This window comes from Ranitomeya variabilis, chromosome 3 (genome assembly GCF_051348905.1).
Source record: "Ranitomeya variabilis isolate aRanVar5 chromosome 3, aRanVar5.hap1, whole genome shotgun sequence".
NCBI lineage: Eukaryota > Metazoa > Chordata > Amphibia > Anura > Dendrobatidae > Ranitomeya > Ranitomeya variabilis.
Genome location: NC_135234.1, coordinates 2950704 through 2964675, shown reverse-complemented (window position 1 = coordinate 2964675; position 13972 = coordinate 2950704).

Below are 13972 nucleotides of genomic sequence, written 5' to 3'. Positions count from 1 at the left end.
TGTGCTTCTACTTGTGCTTTCACTTTGAAGCCATATACATTCTTGAGGGAGGGGGAAATGAGGGGCTTTGGATTACACACTCAGGCAGAGTGGGAAGAGGGGGGTTGGAAAGGCCCACAGCGTGTGTCTGAAAAGCCAAGGTACTTTTAGGTAGATACTCAAATATGGCATATTCACATTATCGTGACACCTCCCTCTTTTGGACCACGATACGAAGGCAGAACCTCTCGGTTCCCCTCCATGTGCAGCTCAGCAGGTTCGCCCCGGTGGGACAACCCATCTGCATTGCCATGCTCCCTGCCTGTTTTGTGTTTGACTGTAAAGTCGTACTGCTGGAGGGCAAGGCTCCAGCATAGCAATCTTCCGTTTGTTCAACACATGGATTGTAGCCAGCGCAGAGGGTTGTGGTCCATCACCATAATGAAGGGGTGACCGTATAGCTAGGACTGCAAACATTGCAGGGCCAAGACTATGGCCTGGCACTCCTTCTCGATGGTGGAATAGGCCACTTCCCTCAGCAGAAGCTTCCGGCTCAGGTACAACACGAGGTGCTCATGGTTCCCGGAGTCGACCTGGCTGAGCACAGGACAGAAAAACTCGCTGGCGTTGGTCTGCACCAAGAACGATTGACTGCTGTTGACTGCTTGTACACGGGAGAGTTGCTCAGGGCTGTTTTCAATGCCTAGAAGGCCCCCTCACAGCCATCGCTCCAGTCGACTATTTGGGGTAGCTTCTTCCTGGTGTGGTCCGTCAAGGGTTTTGTCAGGCTACTGTAGCTCTGTACGAAGCGCCTATAGTACCCTGCAGTGCCCAAGAAGGGCATCACCTGTTTTGTGGTCCTGGGGGTGGGATCGCGTCCACTTTCCCAGGCTCTGGCCTTATGAACTTCACACTTACCACTTGATGGTCAGACCGGCTTGGTGAATTCGCCTGAGCACCTCCTCAAGATGCTGCAGGTGTTCGTCCCAGGAGGAACTGAAGATGGCAATGTCATCCAAGTACACCACTGCGTACTTCTCCAGTCCCTAAAGCAGGAGGTTGACCATCCATTGGAAAGTGGCAGGGGCATCCTTCATGCCGAAGGGTGTGATAAAGGCAGACTTCTCCTGCGCCTTGGGGCTTAGGGGAATCTGTCAGTATCCTCGACTCAGATCCATTATGGTCAGATATTCTGCGCCAGCTAACCGCTCAAGCAGCTCCTCCATGCGCGGCATTGGGTGCACGTCAGAGGCTGTGATGGTGTTGAGCCCCCTGTAGTCCACGCAGAACTGGGTGGTCCAATTCTTCTTTGGCACGAGAACTACAGGTGAGGCCCATGCACTCTATGACCGTTGAATCACCCCCAGCTGTAACATCTCATCGATCTCCTGGTGCATAACCTGTTGCACCTCATCGGAGATCCTATAAGGTGTTTGCCGTAGTGGGGCATGATTCCCGCTGTCCACCTCGTGGACCGCTAACTCAGTCCTTCCAGGTCGGTTGGAGAAAACGACCCGGAAAGTTTCCAGTGTGGTCCGCAACTGCGACCACTGGGGTTCAGTTAACAGGGTGCTTACCTCCACATCCTCGATGGACCCACCGGCCTTGGCTTGGGCCAGCATGTCCAGGAGGGGGTCTTTCTCCTCATCTTCAGGCAGGCTGCAGACCAGTAGGACGTAGGCTTCACGTTCTTGATGAGCCTTCATCATATTGACGTGAAAGGCCTTTCACCTACCCCGAGCGTGGTGAAGTGTGACCACGTAGGTGACTGCATTGAGCTGCTGGTGGACAACGTATGGGCCTTCCAAGGCTGCCTGAAACTTATTCTTTGATAAGGGGACCAGCACCCACACCTTTTGACCCACCTGGTAGGTTCGCTCCCGGGCGTTCTGGTCGTACCAGTGCTTCTGATCAGCCTGAGCCTGCATCATGTTGTCATGCACCAACTGCGTCAAGGTCTGCATTTTGTCACGGAAGTGCATGACATACTCCACTATGGACACTTCAGAAGGGTTCGGCTCCTCTTCCCAGGATTCCCTTACCAACCCAAGGGGTCCCCGGACTTGCCTGCCGTACAGGAGCTTGAAGGGTAAGAACCCAGTCGAGGCCTGTGGAACCTTTCGGTAAGCGAATAGCAGGTGTGGGAGGTACCGCTCCCAGTCGTGTCCTTAGGTCTCAACCAGCATGCGTAGCATCTGTTTGAGCATACCGTTGAAGCGCTCACACAAGCCATTGGTGTGTGGGTGATACGCACTCAATACCCAACGCTTCACCTGCATTTTCTTACAGAGAGCCTCCATTAGGCGAGACATGAATTGGGTCCCTTGATCGGTAAGCATCTCCCTGGGAGATCCTACCTGTGAAAAGATGGCCAACAGTGCATCCTCCACCTTATCTGCCCTAGTTGAGGACAGGGCCACTGCCTCTGGGTACCAGGTAGCATAGTCTACCACAGTGAGGACGTATTGCTTTCCAGAGCTGCTGGGTACAGCCAGCGTGCCCACACTGTCCACATCGATCCTCTGGAAAGGCTCCTCTATCACTGGCAAAGGAATCAGGGGAGCCTTAAGAGCAGGCCCCGCCTTCCCCACTCTTTGACAGGTGATACAGGCGCGGCAGTAGTTTGTCACATCGGTCCCCATCTTGGACCAATAGAAGTATAGACAGCCAGGCCTTAGTTTTGCTGATCCCCAAGTGTCCAGCGAGTGGGATCTCATGGGCAATCCGCAACAACTCACCCCTGAATTGGTGCGGGGTGACCAGCTATCTTTCCCTCAACCACTCCTTTTGGGATTTTCCAGGTACTGTCTCCCGGTACAACCTCCCTTGTTCCCAGAACACCCTCTCCTTATCCGTCAAGAATGTAGGCGTTTTGGCGAGGTGTCTCAAATTCTCCAGGCTCGCATCTGAGTGCAGAGCAGCCTGGAACTTGTGGCTAGGGGCAGCCAGAAGCGACATCAGGGGCCTTTCCCCACGGGAACCCTCTGGAACCTGCTCTGGGTCCATCTCTTGTTAAGTTTTATTTCAAATTACCTACCGTGCTGCTATTATTTCCATCTCTGGTTCAGTCACGCCTGTGACTGAGGAGGTTCCAGAAGGCAGAACGCTATCTGCGTTCTGAGCACTCTGACTGCGGGTAACAGCAGCTACGTAGGCTGTCTCCCCAGGGATTTCCACAAACCCATCCACCGACGCTGCTATGGGTACTGTCACAATAAAGTGAATATGCCATGTTTGAGTATCTACCTAACTTTACAAGACACACGCTGCGGGCCATTCCGACCCCCAATCTTCTCACTCTGCCTGCTGTGTGTGTGAATCCTAAATCCCTCATTTCCCCCTCCCAGAAGAATATTTATGGTTCTATGCTGCAAGCAAACCATTCTCCCTAAAACTACGCATTCCCTCCTCCAGCATAATACCAGCCAGAACTGGTCTTTTCTTTGTTGAGATTCTTTGTTCTATTAATATGATATATAGGGCACCTATCGGGGCTAGGGTTATAAGAATTATATATTCCTGATGTCTTTCGATAGATTTATCACTCACTGAAAGCGCTAGCACCTAAACGCAACGAGTGCAAAGTGCAGATTTCTCAGTAAGCGGTTCACTTAATTACTCCGTGTTCACACGTAAAAGAATGTCCCTGATATGGGAAACATCATGAGCATGGTGTCGTACTTATGCGAGGTTCACACTGCAAATTATGCACAAAAATAGTTAACATACCTCTAAGTAAAGGGGAGGTGTTAGCCTGTAAGTGATGTCACCACAGGGGGATTGCCTGGGTTTTGGGCTAGAATAACTTACTGAGACAGCATTCTGGGAGTGTCTTTGTGTCCGTGGTCTAACTGCTGTCTGGATGTGTGGTATGCATCTAGATGTGACCCCCCTCTTTTGCACATGGTCAGTCAAAGATGAAATGATCTGAACGAAATGCAAGTGTTCTTTCAATTTAATCCCTGTTTATTTGTAATTGCATTGTACACATGATTTTGTCTTCTTTATAATATCTTTTCATACTGTGTAAACACTGCCTACCGTTTCTTTGGAGTAAAATATATAATTTACTACCTTGTCCCCCCTTGCTCTATAAACGTCCTCTGAAGTGAATTATGCTACTGATTTGGGTTGGCTCTGGACCCGTTAATCCTCAGAAAATCAGAGCTGGTGGCAGCATACTTTGTTTTGTGCATTTGGGAGGCTTTGCAGCGACGGCGGTGTTGATAATTATTGTTCCCGCCTGAGTGGGAGTAGTTATATCGCCCTCGCTGCAGCGTGCCCAATAGCCAGTACATAGCAGGCAGCCTTTCTGGTGACTAATAACCCTAGGTGCAGTACCTAGTTTGACCTGAGGGTAAGGTGGCGCCAGAGAGCTGCAAGTTCCAAACAAGAACTGGGAAGTGGGATATAGAGAAATCCCTACAGAAGGAACCAGTGGCAAACAATCCAACCCTTGTTCATGACAAATAGGTGTGAGTGGTGGGGATGATAAAGGTATCTTCCCGGTGAACCGTGACAGATTGGTGGGATCCCTGACATATCCGTTGGGATCCGTGCCATATTGTTGGCAGCACGGTGAGATCTGTGCTACTTATGGGGCAGTTACCTTCCTCTGTGGCACCCATGCATCTCCCCATTTCCCATAGCACCATCGCTTGCTCATGTTAGGGGTTCCTCAGCTATCCCACTCAGGAGTGATGTGGCTGAGCACTCCTGCACCTGTGAACATATCATCCTTAGGACATAAATGGTTAGCAGGTAACACATGCACATTTTCATCATCCGCATTATCAGTATTACCTTCGGCATTTTCAGAAAAATGGTTGTCAGGTACATCATTAATCGGTAAAGCATTGTCAGGTAACACATGCAATTTCCCATCACTATCATCAGCATTCGATCGGGGAAGGGAGTCAGGGACATAATATGCAACCATCCACCCCAAATCAGTCCCCAATAAAACATCAGTGGGCAAGTTATCGGACAGCCCCACTTCCTTCACCCTGCTTCTGGCACCCCAATCTATATACACCCGGTCATTGGCAGGGGACAGCTGATGCCCCCAATCTCAGTGACAGTCAGGGTTTTCCCTGAAATAATCTCTTCAGGGGTCACCAGTTCGGGTCGGATGAGGGTTCGTTCAGCCCCGTTGTCCTTGAGCGACATGGCCCCCCATGGTGATGGGCTGAACGTTGTCATACACCCTCCCAACCACCCCACCCACCAAAAGAACTGCGGTATTAGGCCCTGGGGCCTTGGCTGGGGGGTTCTTCTGCTTTTTTGGATAGTGGGCGCTGATATGACCAGTCTGTTTGCAGAAAAAACACTGGCGAAGGTCAGTGGTAGGCCTGGTGCTGTTGGCAACGGGGACAGGGCCTCTGGTGAGTTGGCTGGCAGGCGTACTGGCGTTAGTTGCAGACTTACTCCCTCTCCAGCTGGCGGCTTCCAGACTTCCGATTTACGGTTAGCCTCATAGGTGTCAGCAATCTGCGTTGCTTTATCCGCGTCTTTGGGCTCTCAGTCCATCACGAACTGTCGCACCTCAGCTGGGTACAGGTGTAAAAACTGGTTTTTGATCATCAGGTCTCCCATCTGCTCAAAGGTGGTCACTGACAATCCTTGGATCCACTGGTTAAAGTGGGTCCTGAGTCCAAGCACCACATCGCTATAACTGTCGTGTGGGCCATGTTGGAGGTTCGAAAATCTTCTAGCTGGTACTTCTTTATCAGGGCCTGCTTGATGGCCTCATAATCTTCATCTTGGTCTGGCGGGAGAGAAACAAATGCCTCTAGAGCTTTGCCTTTTAGCCCTGAGGTCAGGTATCGGGCCCATTCGTTCCCAGGCAGCCGCTCCTGTTTGCAGGCTTTCTCAAATACCCGCAGAAAAGTGTCCAAGTCCCCGTCATTTTGCATCACAGGGAAAGTGCCCTAGTCAGGGTTTAGGGGTCTGAGCGCTGTTGGGCTCGCCGCTGGACTGGGACGACCTCAACCCCTGGAGTCGGGCTAACTCCAGCCGGTGCCCCTGTTCCGCTTGCCATTCGGCTCTCTCCGCCTCCCGCTGGGCCTTCTCTTTCACTTGGTATTGCTGGATCAGCCTCAGACGTCCATCAAGGTCATTAGAGGAGAGTTATTCCAAGGCCATCGGCAGGTGGGGGTCCAATCCGCCCCGGTTGCTAATAGGCCAGGCATTCAGTGGTTGAAACTCGGCCGCAGCACCATTTTTGCTGATGCTGGCTTCTGCGTCCTCTTGGCTCTGAGACCTGGCTTTGTCCACTTCAAATTACACCAGTTCGGTGACCAATTGAGCCTTGGTTTTGCGCTGGGGGTCTATGCCATGGTACGTGCATACTACAACAAGAGTGTCCTTCTTCTGCTGGGTGTACCAGGCTTCTCTTTTTGTGGCCGTCATTGCCAAATAAAAGATAGGATAGAAAAACAAAGAGAAAGGGAGAGGGTAATTGCAAGTACACACAATTGTCTCAGGACTAGTAAACACTGAGCTTGTTCTCCAAAAACTTTTTTGCGCCAAGTCCTTGCAAGAACTGTGCAAGTTTTTAGTGAGAAGAATGATTGCTCAAACCCGATCACTAATGCTCTATTATCCCACTGCTCTGCCACCAATATGTCATGGTTCCTGTGACGAATCGGGGGTGACCTTTGGCCAACACAAGGCTATCACTTGTGCAGGGGGGCTTATCTTAGTTATCCCACCAATGCTACAATGTAAGGAAAACACAAGCAAGGCTATTGACCTAACAATTTACTGTAGGGGCTTATTTTAGTTATCCCACTGCTGCTACAATATATCACAAACTGCAGGGATTTATATATAAACCGCTTTCTAGTTCCTCTTCAGAACTTGCAGCTCTCTGGCGCCCCGCTTACCCTCAGTTCAGTCAGGGAACTACACCTAGGATAATTAGTCGCCGGACGGGCCGCTTCACTGTGGACTGGCTAGCAGGCACACTGCAGCGAGGGAATTATAAATGCTCAGGCCACAGCCAGACAATAGCTTATAAAACCCCGTCCGTCGCTGCCAGCTGTACCCACCTAGCCCAGAACACACTTCGCTGCCACCAGCTCAGATTTCTCCACAGAGAGGGATTTGAGTCAACCCAAATTAGTAGCGTAATTAACTTCTGAGGACTTAGGGTTTTAGAGCAAGGAAAACAAGCTTGTAAATGTTATATTTTACTCCAAAAAGAATTAGGCAGTGTTTACAAAAGGTCTATTAAGATTTTTACAATATGAGACAATTTAAAGTATGTACAGCAATTATAAAATAAACAGGGATTAAAGAAAGATAAAACTTACATTTGCTTAGATCATTTCAGCTAACCATGCTGGTAGGCGGAGACAGATGTCCCAGTTGATCAGGGAGTCTTTGTGCAGTGAGGACCCAGGCAAGAATAAAGGCCAGGCTAAGTGCAGTGACTTATACTTGCAGGCTTGTGACATCACTAAAGGGGCTGAGTTACCCTCGCCCTCCCCTTTCTTCAGAGTTACAGATTTGCCAGCCTAACTTATTATTATCATATCTTCCCTGGAAAACCTAGCCGAGTAACGGCACACGCATCACTCATCTTATATTGAATTTAGCTTTCTAATGAATCTAGACTCGGGCTAGCTGTTCCACATGGTTCAGGAGAAATCCATTTCTCAGGTTCTGTTGGTGCTAACGTTAAGTGACAGGTGTTGCAGTGAAGCTCTATTAAAGGGAACCTGTCACCCCCAAAATTGAAGGTGAGCTAAGCCCACCGGCATCAGGGGCTTATCTACAGCATTCTGTAATGCATTCTGTAATGCTGTAGATAAGCCCCCGATGTATCCTGAAAGATAAGAAAAAGAGGTTAGATTATACTCACCTGGGTGGGCGGTCCGATCCGATGGCCGTTGCAGTCCGGTCCGGGGCCTCCCATCTTCATAGGATGATGTCCTCTTCTTGTCTTATTGCTGCGGCTCCGGCACAGACGTACTTTGTCTTCCCTGTTGAGGGCAGAGGAAAGTACTGCAGTGTGCAGGCGCTGGGCCTCTCTGACCTTTCCTGGCGCCTGCGCACTGCAGTACTTTGCTCTGCCCTCAACAGGGAGGATAAAGTACGCCTGCACCGGAGCTGCAGCTGCAGCAAGAAGACAAGAGGACGTTATCTTAAGAAGATGGGAGGCCCCGGACCGGACTGCGACGCCCATCGGACCGGACCGCAGCGGACCGCCCCTGGGTGAGTATAATCTAACCTCTTTTTCTCCTCTTTCAGGATACATCGGGGGCTTATCTACAGCATTACAGAATGCATTACAGAATGCTGGAGATAAGCCCCTGATGCCGGTGGGCTTAGCTCACCTTCAATTTTGGGGGTGACAGGTTCCCTTTAACGCCCGATCTGAAAATGTTTCTGGCATATCTCTATCATACACTAGCGGCACGTTATGGCTTATTTACTAACTCCCCCTTTTCAGCAAACACATGGGCTTAGACAAAGAAACTTGTACACACTCCTGGCTAATTAACATTCCTGGCTTGGAGGAGGAGGAGGGGGGTCAGGGCCTTCCACACTGGAGGCTCAAGCTACAAGAGCCAGGGACAGATATACCTAGTGCAGTGGGCTGCGAGGGGGGCCACACAGCGTGACAAGGGAAAATGAAAAATCATCTGCGGTTTTATACATTAACATGACAGTTCCCCACCACTCACACCAATTTGTCATGAAGTGGGGTTGTTTGGCTGCCCCTGGTTCTTTCTGTCAGGAACCTGAGGTATTTGATTATGTATTATCACGCACACTGAGCTCTGCTACATTCAAGAGCAGAGAACACACGCTGCAGGCAATTCCGACCCCCCCCCTCTTCTCACTTTGCCTGTGTGTGAATCTTAAACCCCTCATTTACTCCTCCCAGAAGAATTTTTATTGCTTTTAGATGCAAATACCAGGCTTTGTGAAGGCTACTCATTCCCTCCTCCCACTGGTACTGGTTGAAACTGTTATATAGAAACCAGGAGCTTCTATTGTTCTATTACAGTAATATATATTGACACTGACCCGAGTTAGGGTTATAAGAATTATATATTCCGGATGTCCATCGATAGAACTATCACTCACTGAAAGCGTGAGCAGCTAAACGCAACGAGTGCAAAGTGCGGATTTCTATATCCCACTTCCCAGTTCTGATTTGGAACTTGCAGCTCTCTGGCGCCCCCTTTACCCTCAGGTCAGACCAGGTACTGCACCAATGATAATTAGTCGCCAGAAAGACTGCCTTCTATGTACTGGCTACTGGACACACTGCAGCGAGGGCGATATAACTACTTCCACTCAGGTGTGAACAATAATTATCAATGCCGCTGGTAGCTACAAAGCCTTCCAATTGCACAGGACAAATTCTGCTGCCACCAGCTCTGATTTCTTAATTATTAACAGGTCCGGAGCCAACCCAGATTAGTAGTGTAATTCACTTCAGAGGACATGACCGTACGTTATAGAGCAAGGAGCGACAAGCTAGTAAGTTTATATTTTACTCCAAAAAGGTAGGCAGTGTTTACAGAGGTATAGAAAGATATTATAAAAAAGACAAATATCATATGTTCAATACAATTACAAAAAAAATGGGATTAAGGTTGAAAAACACATTTCGTTACGTCATATGATCTGATGGCTGACTGTGTGCTGTAGGGGAAGGACGAGCATATATCCAGATGAATCACCCCTGTATAGCAGATAGACCCCAGACAAAGAAACGTGAACACTGCGGCTTCACTCACTTATTTCCTAGCCTAAAACCAAAGCCCTCCCCCTGTGTTGACCTCACTTAGTGGTTGGATACTCCCCTGTCTTAGCATTATGAAAACTCATCATCCCACATATCTTGGCATAGGAACCTCATAGAAAGATGTCGTTATGCTCAGCGTGCCATAGGGATCCGTTTAAGTATAGAAATGGAGTGGCAGGGTGACCCAGTTCCGTAGTAATCCGTTTCTCAATTGTGCTGGTTCTGGAACCTGGAAAACTCACTGGCTGATAGTTCTACTGAAGCCCATGTCAAAAATGTATTTGTCCCACTTCTATCATTAATTGGTGCTATGATATTTACATTTGCAAGGAGAAAGAAACCTGGGTTTTTTTTTCCCATGTGCTTCTACTTGTACTTTCACTTTGAAGCCATATAAATTCTTAAGGGAGGGGGGAAATGAGGGGATTTGGATTACACACTCAGGCAGAGTGGGAAGAGGGGGGTCGGAAAGGCCCACAGCGTATGTCTGAAAAGCCAAGGTACTTTTAGGTAGATACTCAAACATGGTGTATTCACATTATCGTGACACCTCCCTCTCCCCTTTTCACTTTACACCGTGGCCTCTGCACCTCTCCCCTTTTCACTGTACACCGTGGACTCCGCACCCTCTCCCCTTTTCACTGTACATGGTGGCCTCGGACCCCCCTCTCCCCTTTCCACTGTACATGGTGGCCTCCACCCCCTCTCCCCTTTTCACTGTACATGGTGGTCTCTGACCCTCTCCCCTTTTCACTGTACACCGCGGCCTCCGCCCCCTCTCCCCTTTTCACTGTGCACGGTAGCCTCCGCCCCCTCTCCCCTTTTCATTGTACACGGTGGTTCTGCCCTCCTCCCCCATTTCACTGTACATGGCTTCCTCTGCCCCCTCTCCCCTGTACATCGTGGCCTCAGCCCCCCTCTCCCTTTTTCCTTGTACACCGTGGCCTCTGCCCCCTCTCCCCTTTTCACTGTACATGGTCTCTGCCCCCTCTCCCCGTTTCACTGTCCATGGTGTCCTCTGCCCCCTCTCCCCTTTTCACTGTACACCGTGGCCTCCGCCCCCTCTCCCCTTTAAACTATACACCGTGGCCTCCACCTCTTCCCTTTTCACTGTACATGGTGGCCTATACCCCCACTCCCCTTTTCACTGTACACCATGGCCTCTGCTCCCTTTCTCCTTTTCATAGTACACCATGGCCTCTGCCCCCTCTCCCCTTTTCACTGTACATGGCGGCCTCTTCCCCCTCTCTCCTTTTCACTGTACAGTGGCCTCTGCCCCCACTCCTCTTTTCACCGTACACGGTGGCCTCTGCCCCCACTCCCCTTTTCACTGTACACCGTGGCCTCTGCCCCACTCCCCTTTTCACTGTACACCGTGGCCTCTGCCCCACTCCCCTTTTCACTGTACACCGTGGCCTCCACCTCCTCTCCCCTTTTCACTGTACACAGTGGCCTATGCTCCCACTCCCCTTTTCACTGTACACCATTAGAGTTGAGCGACTTTTACTTTTTTCGGATTGAGTCGGGTTTCGCGAAACCCGACTTTGTCAAAAGTCGGGTCGGGTGAAATCGGCCGATTATTGCGAAAAGTCGGGGGCCAACTGAAACACGAAACCCAATGCAAGTCAATGGGGAATCAAAGTCGTCAGAGAGTGGAGGACAGGAAAAAGCCTACAGTGCCCATTTTAATGCCAAAAACATCAATTCTTATTACTGAAGCTTGTCAATCTTAATTTACTTTATAATAATAGTTCGGCATTGAAAACTGGGGGTCATTTGGCTAAAGTTGTGGGGGGGTAGGGCTGGCTCAAGTTTTTCGTGGGCCCAGGAAACGCGGAATACATCATGGCGGTGGAGCAGGGAGAGGTAAGTATTTCAATTTTGGAAGTGCTGTGATCCTGAGCAAGCAGTGGGGGCACACTTGTTCGCATTGGCACTGGCACAGGGCCCCTCATAGTACGGCGGTGTGTTTGACGGCGGATGGCGCCTCCCACCGGCAGAGACACTTTTGTGTACTATGAGGGGCCCTGTGCCAGTGACGTCGCCAACGAGTATGCCCCCCCCACCTGATGAAGGAACCTGCACTGTCATCTGCACTCTTTGTCCCCGTTTAAGGTGGTATAGTATGCGGGAAGGGGAACCTGAGTTTCAGCAGGGTCAGATTCTGGCTGTGTAGAGCGCAAGGGGAATGTAGTGGTCTGGGTCAATGTACCAGCAGACTCATCTAGCACTGGCTGGGCAATGGGCAGGATGAGGAGGAAACACAGATATAGGCCCAAATAATAAAGTGGGCTAAATGCAGTTCTAAATAGGTAACAGGACTAACCAGGCGGCGTTGCTTTGTTCAGTGGAGGACAATTGTAAGGAGTGGCTGACAGTGAGTAGGCCCTAATAATAAAGTTGGCTAAATGTCTGCCAAAAATGTTTTCATAAATAAACTGGTGGCATAGCTAGGTACAGGGGTGGACTCCTCTGCTGAGTAGCAGACAGTGGTAGTAGGCGAAACGTATTAACTGGTCTAAATGGAGGCCAGGGCCCCTGTATATTTTAACTATCATTTCAACAAATTTGTATTGGCAGTGCCATTGAAGGATTTAATAGCACAGACTACCCTGTGGTGGAGCAGTGAGAGGTAAGTATTGCAAGTGGTAGAGCACTGTTGGAGCTGGGGGGGGAACACTCTTTCGTGGGCGGCGGTACTGGCCCAGGGCCCCTCATATTACGACGGTGTGTCTGACGTTGGGTGTGCACCACCACCGTCAGAGACACTTCATTGTACTATGAGGGACCCTGTGCCAGTGCCATCGGCCAAAAGTGGGCACACCCACCTGTCCAGGCAAACGGCACTCGCACGGGTGCTTGCGCCAGGTGGTGACCACGGCCCTGTCGGGGGAGTCAGCCCATTTAGGGAGGTATAAAAATGGCCTATGGTGGACATTCAGCAGCTGCAAATGGAGGAATTGGAGAAGTCAGTAAGAGGAGGCCAAAAGCAAGACATTTTTCAGGCAAGCTACGGGTCAGCAGGGGAAGGTGGGGCCAAATAATTTGAAATCCATGATTGGTTCATTTTAATGAAGGTTAGATCATCAACATTTTGGGTAGCCAGACGAGTCCTTTTGTCGGTCAGTATTGAACCAGCAGCACTGAATACTCTTTCTGATAGCACACTAGCAGCTGGGCAAGCGAGCTCCTGTAATGCATATTCTGCCAATTCAGGCCAGGTGTCTGTTAGATGCCGAGTAATCAAAGGGGAATGACGTGTGAGGGAGAACATCGATAAGGGAGGAAAAGTAGTTCGTAACCATACTGGACAAATGCTGTCTCCTGTCACTTTGAATCGATGCAGCGGTACCTGTCGTGTCAGCGGTCATTGCGAAATCACTCCACAACCTGGTCATAAAACCCCTCTGTCCAACGCCACTTCTGATTTGTGCACCTCTAACACCTCTGCCATGTTGCCCCCTGCAGCTCGTGTGAGAGCCATCACCGGCGCTGTGTGCTGGGAATGCCTGAATCAAACGGTCTACAAGAGTTGCTTGTTTGGTAGCCAATATTTGCTCTAGGTTCTCATGTGGCATGATATTTTGCAATTTCCCTTTATATCGTGGATCCAGGAGGCAGGCCAACCAGTAATCGTCATCGGTCATCATTTTGATAATGCGGGGGTCCCTTTTTGGATACGCAAGGCATAATCAGCCATGTGGGCCAATGTTCCAGGTGTCAATTCACTGCTTGTGCTGGGTTGAGGAGCACTTTATTGCAAATCAACATCACTTGTGTTCCGCAAAAACCCTGTACCTGACCTTGCACCACCAACACTTTCTATTCCCCCCTGAGATGCTTCCTCCTCCCATAAATAATCATCCCCATCTTCCTCCTCCTCCTCCTCTTCGTCCGCAACCTCGTCCAGGAGAGTTCCCTGAGCAGACAATGGCTGACTGTCATCAAGGCTTTCCTCTTCCTCGGCTGCAGACGCCTGCTCCTTAATGTGCATCAAACTTTGCATCAGCAAACGCATTAGTGGAATGCTCATGCTTATGATGGCTGTTGTGGATTCTGTTTGTGGGCTCCCTCTGGTGGTTACTGCTGGTACTGGGTGACTTTGGTGGGTTGCGGCCTTTGGTTTCCATCTGTCCATCAGAGGCTGGGTGTTTCCTATTTTACCTGGCCTTTCTGTCATTTCCCTTGCCGGCTATCAATGTATTCAGATGTGCTCTGTTTGGTTCC